The sequence below is a fragment of the Ornithorhynchus anatinus genome, chromosome 18, assembly GCF_004115215.2.
Source record: "Ornithorhynchus anatinus isolate Pmale09 chromosome 18, mOrnAna1.pri.v4, whole genome shotgun sequence".
Lineage (NCBI taxonomy): Eukaryota > Metazoa > Chordata > Mammalia > Monotremata > Ornithorhynchidae > Ornithorhynchus > Ornithorhynchus anatinus.
Genome location: NC_041745.1, coordinates 18,352,092 through 18,362,356, shown reverse-complemented (window position 1 = coordinate 18,362,356; position 10,265 = coordinate 18,352,092). Strand labels below are relative to the sequence as shown.

At 57.0% G+C, this 10,265-nt stretch overlaps 1 protein-coding gene across 3 annotated transcripts in view; it reads left to right on the top strand.

Annotated features, from left to right (window-relative positions):
- The first annotated feature begins 850 nt into the window (after positions 1-850).
- The window catches only part of C18H20orf27 (chromosome 18 C20orf27 homolog), a 51,395-nt gene continuing 41,980 nt past the window's right edge, over positions 851-10,265 (top strand). For 2 of the 3 annotated variants that reach the window (XM_029083391.2, XM_029083390.2), the window contains exon 1: positions 970-1,026. The gene's annotated coding sequence lies outside the window, so the exon portion shown is untranslated. Of the gene's footprint in view, positions 1,027-10,265 lie in introns of all 3 variants that reach the window. The other variant, XM_029083392.1, reaches the window with a different exon arrangement.

The following is a 10,265-nucleotide window of genomic DNA, read 5'->3' as shown; positions in this document are numbered from 1 at the left end:
GACGCAGCATGGCTCAGTGGAAACAGCCCCGGTTTGGGAGTCAGAGGTCGTGTGTTCGAATCCCGACTCTGCCCCTTAGCTGTGTGACTGTGGGCCAGTCACTTCACTTGGCCTCAGTTCCCTCATCTGGCAAATGGGGTTTAAGACTGTGAACCTCATGTGGGACCACCTGATCACCCTGTATCCCCCTCAGCGCTTAGAACAGTGTTCTGCACATAGTAAGCGCTTAACAAATACCAACATTATTATTATTATTATTGTTATTACGGAATTCCTCGGGGAGGCCCGGATCTCGAAAGTGTTGTCACTGCCCCCATTTTCTTGCCTCCGCCCGTCACAGAAGAGGAAGTTTGACGTTGTAAACGATCCCCGGAAGTTCAGTCCTCAGCCTCCCTCCCTCCGAAATGGCTCCAGCGCAGAGCCAGCCTGGAAAGAGGCTCAGAAACGCAGAGCGGTGATAAGAAAAGCATTTCCAAAATGCAGCGCCCGCTCAGCAGAGAGATCAACGCGAGCATCTATGACTCCGGCACATCCTGAGACACACACCCCGTCACGGGCATCGAGACGGTCTTCCACACGTGTGTGCGGGAGCCTCTCCCTTCCACATTCCCGGGGCTCGGGGCGCTGCGGGCGCCGGTCGCCCCCCGCCCCTCGCCCCCCGCCCCTCGCCCCGGCGCCCCTCGCGGGAGGCTGAGCCTCTCCCCGCCCCAGGGGCCTGTTCATTGGCTCAGAGCGCGGGCTTGGCTCCGCCCCCTCTGAAGGCGGCGAATGAGTGGGCCAGGATTTGTCACCGCCCCCGCCAAGAGGCCAATGAGAGGGGCGGAAAGGCCGGGGGGCGGGGCCGGGGGGCGCTGCCGCGTGCGGACCCCGAGGGCGGACCCCGAGGGCGGAGGAGCTCCGGTCCTGGAGCGCGGAGTCCAGCCGAGCCGAGGCGAACCGAACCGAACCGAACCGAACCTAGCCGATCCGAATCGAGCCCAGCCGAACCGAACCGAGCCCAGCCGAACCCAGCCGAGCCGCGCACAGGTGAGGAAGCGACCCGCCCGGCCTTCCAGACCCGCGCCCCGACTCCTCCCCACTTTCTCCTCGTCCCTCCCCTGCCCCTCTTCGCTCGCACTGCCCTCCCTGCTCTGCTTCGCCGCCGCCGCCGCCGCCGCCCCTTTTGTGCTTTCCTCCCGCCCCGGGCCTGCCTCCCATTCATTCCCTGTTCCCTATGTGCAGAGCGCTGTATTAAGCCCTTGGATAGAGACCATCCCTGCCCGATGACGGGCTCCCGGTCTAATCGGGGCAGAGCAAAACCGAACGAAACAAAGACAGGACAGCGTGATCGCGATAAATAGAATCAAGGGGATGGACACCTCATTAACAAAATAAATAGGGCAACAAATAATATATACAAATGAGCACAGTGCTGGGTGGAGGGGGAGCAGAGAGAACGGGGGGAGCTCAGCCTGGGAAGGCCTCTTGGAGGAGGTGAGGTCTCCTATCTTCACCCTGCACCGTTCTCTTGGCCCCTTTTTTCCAGCGTCCCTTTCCCGCTGCCCCTCTTTCTCTCCTGCCTCGGGACCCCGGACTCCTCCTCTTCTTGCTCCCCTCGTTTCCCGGGACAGGTGATTATTTAATATTATTATTATTATCATTATGGGAGACGGCGCCCACCGCAGCCCCCCGGGGCAGGGGGGACGACAGCGTTGGGAGGCTTCAGAAGAAGGGGGTCAGAGGTGGGAGAAGCTTCAGCAGATGGGGATCTGAGCGGGGAGAAGGCCGTAAACGGGGAGTCCCAGGGGCAGAAAGCAGCAAAAGTTGGAGCAGGCTCCGTTGCCCCCCACTTTCGCCCCCCCCCCCCCAGTCATTCTGCGGAAATTTGTTCGGCAGTCGATGGGGACGATGCCAGGGTCGATCTGTCAGTCCGCTGAAGCTCCCCGCGGGTCACCGGTTGCGGGGTCGGGGGGCTGTGGGGGAGCAGGGCTGGAAGGGACCCCTGGTAAACCTTTCCCTCTCCCCGGCAACCCCGGCCAACGCATCCGTCCCCATCTGTGGACATTTGGGTGGTGCGTCCTGTCTGGGACCCTCCGGCTGGGCTGGGAAAAAGAGAATAATAATAATGGTGGTATTTGTTAAGCGCTTACTATATGCAAAGCACTGTTCTAAGCGCTGGGGGGGATACAAGGTGAACAGCTGGTCCCACGTGGGGCTCACAGCTTTACTCCCCATTTTCCAGAGGAGGGAACTGAGGCCCAGAGAAGTGAAGTGACTTGCCCAAAGTCTCACGGCTGGCAAGTGGCGGAGCTGGGATTCGAACCCATGTCCTCCGACTCCCAAGCCCAGGCTCTTGTCACTGAGCCATGCAGCTTCTCAGCGAGGCAGATCTGGGTTAGGGGCTACCCCCCGTACTGGTGCCCCCCTTCTCTTCCTCCCCCTCCCTTGCAGTTCACCCCTCTGCAGACCAGTCCTCGGACCGGCATCGAACGAAGCCTGGTTCGCCCCAAGCCTGCTTTGGGGACTGGGAGAGTCGAGGAGGGGGTGAAGTGTAGGTCAGAAGGTCAGAAGGATCTACTTTTAGGGAGGGATATTTCCTTCCCCCCCCCCCCCCCCCCGCCCGACCCTGCCCCCTTGCCCCCCGCCCCCTGAACTATCTGCATTCAGCTCCGAGGGGATGGAAACCGAAGCCCTGGAAGGGGATTAGGCCCCGGAGGAGGCTGAGGGGGAGCAGGTGCTCAGCAGAAGTGAGCAATTGGGCCTGGGCTCAGCCTGGCTGGCCCCCTCCTCCTCTTTCTTCTTGGAAATAAATGCCTTTTGATCGAAAGGGTTTCTGCAGCTGTATATGTGTGTGTGTGCTCCTCCTTGCTTTTGATTAGAGGGAGGCCGTAGCCAAAGGAGACCTGGGTCCCCCACGACCTCCCCAGCTTCCTCCAGTCTGCTGTGTGACCTTGCAGAAGTCACTTAACCTCTCTGGACCACCCAAGGTTGCTCCCCTTCCCAGGGCCTGCCATCCTACCCTCACAAGAAGAAGGTTGTCATTTGACACTCCCTTTTCAGCTGAGCCTGAGAACAGGTGACAGGCAGAAGGGGCCGCCAGGCCAAGAGGTGGCCCCCCGGGTGGGATCTCCAGCCCCTTGGTCCTAGAGAGTTCAAAAAAGCTGGGGGTCGGAGCAGGGAGGCTGAGCTCCCAGGCCAGGCAGTGTCTTCGTTTTATTTCCCAGCAGGACCCCAGGGACTGGAACCTCAGCCTCTGTAAACAGCAAGTCTGTCCCATGCATGGGTCAAAATAGGTTGCAAAGGCAGCTTGTTCCTCATCGCCTGTCAGAAATGCTGTAGCGGCACAGAATTGGGGTAGACATGGGGAAGAATTCCCAAATTGGGGTGGAGAAAAAAATGTTGGGGCAGATGCCCAGGGTGAGCTGTGGACTCTCTTCCCACTTTTCCTTCCCACCACCCTCGCCTTCCCAACTCTCCCTCTGGATCAGAAGGCTCAGGTATTAGACTGTGAGCTCCACAAGAGGCAGGGACCGAATCTGACCGGACTGTCTTGTATATACTCCAGTGCCTAGTACAGTGCTTGGCATATGCCGGCCTTTACAAATACAACTGTTATTCTCGTTATTGTTATTGTCCTGTTTGGAGACAGGATGGAATGCCCACTGGAAGTTCCTTCCAGGGCTAAGTCCTGAGGTTTGGGTTTGTTTGCTTCTTTAGGAGGCCTGGAGAGAGTTAGAGGAGCTGAGAAGTTCTTCAGGCTGTTACTCTTTGGACAGGCAGAACCCAAGTTTGGTCCTGGGTCCCCCTCTCCAGTTTCCTCTCCTGCTTCATGAGGTATCCTGGTATGTGTTGTCACTGGGACCAGAATGCCTGTGCCCCTTTGGGCTTGGCCCTGGGTTTCCCTGGGCACAGCTGAAGGGGATGGCTCAGTGGAGAGCACGGGCCCCTGGAGAGCAGGCAGCTGGGGCAGCCTCTGGCTTCCTCTGGCCTTGGTCTTCTGGCTTCAGGCTGGCTGGGGTGGCCCGTTTGACCCCAGGTGCCCACCGACACATGCTGCATCTTGGACACAGGCCCTGGTCACCCTCCAGACTGGGCGTCTGGCCCCAGTACTGCTGGTGGCCTGAGCTGGCGAAATGGACCGCATCTCTCGGCAAATGAGTGAGCCTGCTCTATGTGTTCCTGGCTGGCCGTCAGTAGTCCTGGGCCAGACTCTCAGAGCCTCAGACAGACTATGCCCGTGACGCCTGCTCTTCCAACTCATCCACCACCTCTTGGGTCCCAATGGGCCAGGCCTCAAGCGAGGCATGAATTCTGCCTTATGAAGGAGGCTGAGGGTGGTGGGGGCAGGTGGAGAGAAAACAGCTTCCCGGGCACAAGGGCCTGAAACTCCCTGGGCCCGCTGGGGCCCTGGTGCCGAGGAGCCCAGGTGGCTGCATGCAGCCAGGGCTCCCTCCAGCTGGAGCCATGGGAAGGATGGCAGAGATGAGGATCCACTGGCCTTAAGGCTTAAAGGTGCCAGAGTGCTGGGAGACCAGTTCAGACCATGCCTGATCAAGGGCTGGGTGGACTTAATTTGGTCCTTGCCAGTAGGTCTTGTGCCCTTCAGAGAAATGGGACCAGAGAGGGTGAGTAGCTATTTTGGGGTTGCACAGTGAGGCTGGAGCTGTCCCTCAGGCCTGAACCATGCTTGCTTCCTAGCCTCTGGTTCCTGCCCCCCGTGTTCTGCCATGCGAGCTGGGTGGTGGCTGGGGAGGCTAGCAGGAATGGCAGCTATGCATTCTTCCTGCTCCTTTATTTAGTTCATTCATTCATTCATTCATTCAGTAGTATTTATTGAGCGCTTACTATGTGCAGAACACTGTACTAAGCGCTTGGAATGAACAAGTTGGCAACAGATAGAGACGGTCCCTGCCGTTTGACGGGCTTACGGTCAAATCGGCGGAGACAGACAGACAAGAACAATGGCAATAAATAGAGTCAAGGGGAAGAACATCTCGTAAAAACAATGGCAACTAAATAGAATCGAGGCGATGTACATGTCATTAACAAAATAAATAGGGTAATGAAAATATATACAGTTGAGCAGACGAGTACAGTGCTGAGGGGATGGGAAGGGAGAGGGGGAGGAGCAGAGGGAAATGGGGGGAAAAGAGGGTTAAGCTGCGGAGAGGTGAAGGGGGGGTGGTAGAGGGAGTAGAGGGAGAAGAGGAGCTCAGTCTGGGAAGACCTCTTGGAGGAGGTGAGTTTTAAGTAGGGTTTTGAAGAGGGGAAGAGAACCAGTTTGGCGGAGGTGAGGAGGAAGGGCATCCAGGACTGCGGGAGGACGTGGCCCAGGGGTCGACGGCGGGATAGGCGAGACCGAGGGACGGTGAGGAGGTGGGCGGCGGAGGAGCGGAGCGTGCGGGGTGGGCGGTAGAAAGAGAGAAGGGAGGAGAGGTAGGAAGGGGCAAGGTGATGGGGAGCCTTGAAGCCTAGAGTGAGGAGTTTTTGTTTGGAGCGGAGGTTGATAGGCAGCCACTGGAGTTGTTTAAGAAGGGGAGTGACAGGCCCAGATCGTTTCTGCAGGAAGATGAGCCGGGCAGTGGAATGAAGAAGAGACTGGAGTGGGGCGAGAGAGGAGGAAGGGAGATCAGAGAGAAGGCCGACACAGTAGTCTAGCCGGGATATAACGAGAGCCTGTAGCAGTAAGGTAGCCGTTTGGGTGGAGAGGAAAGGGCGGATCTTGGCGATATTGTAAAGGTGAAACCGGCAGGTCGGCAGGTCTTGGTAACGGATCGGATGTGTGGGGTGAACGAGAGAGATGAGTCAAAGTTGACACCGAGATTGCGGGCCCGAGAGACGGGAAGGTTGGTCGTGCCATCCACGGTGATAGGGAAGTCTGGGAGAGGACCGGGTTTGGGAGGGAAGATGAGGAGCTCAGTCTTGCTCATGTTGAGTTTTAGGTGGCGGGCCGACATCCAGGTGGAGACGTCCCGGAGGCAGGAGGAGATGCGAGCCTGAAGGGAGGGGAAGAGGACAGGGGCGGAGATGTAGATCTGCGTGTCATCTGCGTAGAGATGGTAGTCAAAGCCGTGAGAGCGAATGAGTTCACCGAGGGAGTGAGTGTAAATGGAGAATAGAAGAGGGCCAAGAACTGACCCTGAGGAACTCCAACAGTTAAAGGATGGGAGGGGGAGGAGGCGCCAGCGAGGGAGACCGAGAATGACCGGCCAGAGAGATAAGAGGAGAACCAGGAGAGGACGGAGTCCGTGAAGCCAAGGTGAGATAAGGTATGGAGGAGGAGGGGATGGTCGACAGTGTCAAAGGCAGCAGAGAGGTCAAGGAGGATCAGAATGGAGTAGGAGCCATTGGATTTGGCAAGAAGGAGGTCATGGGTGACCTTAGAGAGAGCAGTCTCGGTAGAGCGGAGGGGACGGAAGCCAGATTGGAGGGGGTCCAGGAGAGAATGGGAGTTAAGGAATTCTAAGCAGCCATTGTAGACGACTCGTTCTAGGATTTTGGAAAGGAAGGGTAGTAGGGAGAGAGGGCGATAACTGGAGGGGGAATTGGGGTCAAGAGCGGGTTTTTTTAGGATGGGGGAGACATGGGCATGTTTGAAGGTGGAAGGGAAGGAGCCACTGGAGATTGGAAAAATAGAAGTTAAGGAAGGGAGGAGGGCGGGGCGATGGCTTTAATAAGGTGAGAGGGAATGGGGTCCGAGGCGCAGGTGGAGGGGGTGGCACTTGCGAGGAGGAAGGAGATCTCCTCTGAGGATACTGCAGGGAAGGATGGAAAAGTAGGGGAGAGGGTTGGTGGACGGGAGGGGAGAGGCGGAGGGGTGACTTCGGGGAGCTCAGACCTGATTGTGTTGATTTTTGTGATGAAATAGGTGGCCAGATCATTGGGGGTGAGGGATGGGGGAGGGGGAGGAACAGGGGGCCTAAGGAGAGAGTTAAAGGTCCGGAACAATTGGCGGGGGTGACTGGCATGGGTGTCGATGAGGGAGGAGAAGAAGTCCCCAGCAAGTGTGCCGGGTGGGTCCCTGGAAGGCCCCTGATGATCACCAGTGGCTGTGATTGCCAAGAACCACTAGGGTTGGCGAGTAGGGTCGGGGACTGTTGAATAACTCCCCAATCCACTGGCAAGAACCCCAGGTGTCCCCGCCCAGTCTTTTCCTTATGCTGGGTGGGAGCTCAGGGCACCCAGGGTAGGTGGGTGTCTCTCCCCACTTGTTCCCGGCTTTCCCTCGATCCCCTCCTCCGGGGTTGGAGTTCCTTTGGCAAGGTGTGAAGTTCTTCCTAGTGCCTAACCCAAGTCTCTTTCACTGTCCATTTCTGGTGGAGGAACCCCAGCATGGCTAGCATCTCTGGGACCCTGCCCAAGTCAACACCTAAGCACTCAGCACGGCACTCAGCAGTTATGGTATTTAATTATGGTATTCATTCATTCATTCAATAGTATTTATTGAGCGCTTACTATGTGCAGAGCACTGTACTAAGCGCTTGGGATGAACAAGTCGGCAACAGATAGAGACAGTCCCTGCCGTTTGATGGGCTTACAGTCTAATCGGGGGAGACGGACAGACAAAAACAATGGCAATAAATAGAGTCAAGGGGAAGAACATCTCGTAAAAACAATGGCAACTGAATAGAATCAAGGCGATGTACAATTCATTAACAAAATAAATAGGGTAATGGAAATATATACAGTTGAGCAGACGAGTACAGTGCTGTGGGGATGGGAAGGGAGAGGTGGAGGAGCAGGGGGAAAGGGGGAAAAAGAGGGTTTAGCTGCGGAGAGGTAAAGGGGGGCTGGCAGAGGGAGTAGAGGGAGAAGAGGAGCTCAGTCTGGGAAGGCCTCTTGGAGGTGGTGAGTTTTAAGTAGGGTTTTGAAGAGGGGAAGAGAATCAGTTTGGCGGAGGTGAGGAGGGAGGGCATTCCAGGACCGCGGGAGGACGTGGCCCAGGGGTTGACGGCGGGATAGGCGAGACCGAGGGACGGCGAGGAGGTGGGCGGCAGAGGAGCGGAGCGTGCGGGGTGGGTGGTAGAAAGAGAGAAGGGAGGAGAGGTAGGAAGGGGCAAGGTGATGGAGAGCCTTGAAGCCTAGAGTGAGGAGTTTTTGTTTGGAGCGGAGGTTGATAGGCAACCACTGGAGTTGTTTAAGAAGGGGAGTGACATGCCCAGATCGTTTCTGCGGGAAGATGAGCCGGGCAGCGGAGTGAAGAATAGACTGGAGCGGGGCGAGAGAGGAAGAAGGGAGGTCAGAGAGAAGGCTGACACAGTAGTCTAGCCGGGATATAACGAGAGCCCGTAGCAGTAAGGTAGCCGTTTGGGTGGAGAGGAAAGGGCGGATCTTGGCGATATTGTAAAGGTGAAACCGGCAGGTCTTGGTAACGGATAGGATGTGTGGGGTGAACGAGAGAGACGAGTCAAGGATGACACCGAGATTGCGGGCCTGAGAGACGGGAAGGATGGTCGTGCCATCCACGGTGATAGAGAAGTCTGGGAGAGGACCGGGTTTGGGAGGGAAGATGAGGAGCTCAGTCTTGCTCATGTTGAGTTTTAGGTGGCGGGCCGACATCCAGGTGGAGACGTCCCGGAGGCAGGAGGAGATGCGAGCCCGAAGGGAGGGGGAAAGGACAGGGGCGGAGATGTAGATCTGTGTGTCATCTGCGTAGAGATGGTAGTCAAAGCCGTGAGAGCGAATGAGTTCACCGAGGGAGTGAGTGTAAATGGAGAATAGAAGAGGGCCAAGAACTGACCCTTGAGGAACTCCAACAGTTAAAGGATGGGACAGGGAGGAGTCGCCAGCGAAGGAGACCGAGAATGACCGGCCTGAGAGGTAAGAGGAGAACCAGGAGAGGACGGAGTCCGTGAAGCCAAGGTGAGATAAGGTATGGCGGAGGAGGGGATGGTCGACAGCGTCAAAGGCAGCAGAGAGGTCAAGGAGGATTAGAATGGAGTAGGAGCCATTGGATTTTGTTAAGAGCTGGTATTTTGTTATTAGCTGGTATTTTGTTATTAGGATTAGAATGGAGTAGGAGCCATTGGATTTTGTTAAGAGATGGTATTTTGTTAAGAGCTCACTATGTGCCAAGCACTGGGGTAGATACAAGGTGATCGGGTTGGACACAGTCCCTGTCCCACATGGGGCTCACAGGCTTAATCCCCATTTTACAAATGAGGTAACAGAGGCATAGAGAAGTTGTGACTTGCCCAGGGTCACACAGCAGACAAGTGGCAGAGACAGAATTAGAACCCATGTCCTCTGACTCCCAAGCCTGTGCTCTTGCCACGAAGCCATGCTGCCTCTCAGCACGCAACAAGCACTTGATAACTACCACTGATTGAGTGGGAGAGAAGAGGGTGGGAGACTTCGTCCTGAGGGAATCCTGAGCCTGGACTTGCATGCTTCTGGTGTTCTGTCCTTTTCCCAAGGGAACTGAATCTCCTGGGCAGGGAGGGGAGGGGTGGGGATCCTCTGGGCAGGATGGGGAGGGGAGCTGGCCCCCCTTGTCTCCCAGGCCAGGAGGGGAGGGGGAGTTGGGCCCCCTTGGGTGGGATGGGGTGCTGCTGGGGCCCTGGGCGGGACAGGGAGGGGAGCAAAGAAGCCCCCCAGGGTCAAGGAGGTGATGAGGGCATCTTAATGGGCTGCAGTCGTGTCCCATTACTGTCCTGCAGCTTGCCCTCCTCCCTCCCCCACTTTCCTACTGCTCACTCCAGCGGCAGCTGGGCTTCTCACTTCTTTTCTTTTCTTCCCAGTGTGCTACAGTGGGGAGCTGGCTTGACTCCTGAAATTGCCCTATGCAGAGTGGGTGGGAGGAGAGAGTTGAGAAGGGCCTGGGAATAGGGACTGTCCACTATGCACCCTAGTGCCTAAGAAGCTCTTAAGGACTCTTCCCCACTCTCCTCCCTGTTGGGCTGCCTCACCTCTGCCCATCTGCTGGAATACCCAGGAGTGGGGCAGGGGGTAAGGCCACCAGGCTAGGAACAAGGAACCCCTGCTTGGCTCGGTCCTGATCCTGGGCTGGATGGATCTCCTTCATCCTCATCTCTGCCCCACCACAGGTCCAGTCCTGGGTCCCCTCAGGGCAAGGCTGGGCAGGATTTTCGGGTCCTGGCCTCGGGGAGCAGGGCCATCCAGATAGAATCCTCCCGCCTTCCAGGCTCTGTGGCCAGGATCAAGCCTTGGGGGGCTGTTGCCAGTCCTGGGTTGTTGCCAGGGGCAACTCACTTCTCTCCTTGACTATCTGGGATCTAGAAGACCTACTTGCCCCCTCTGCCCATATCTCTCTATCAGTTCCGCCA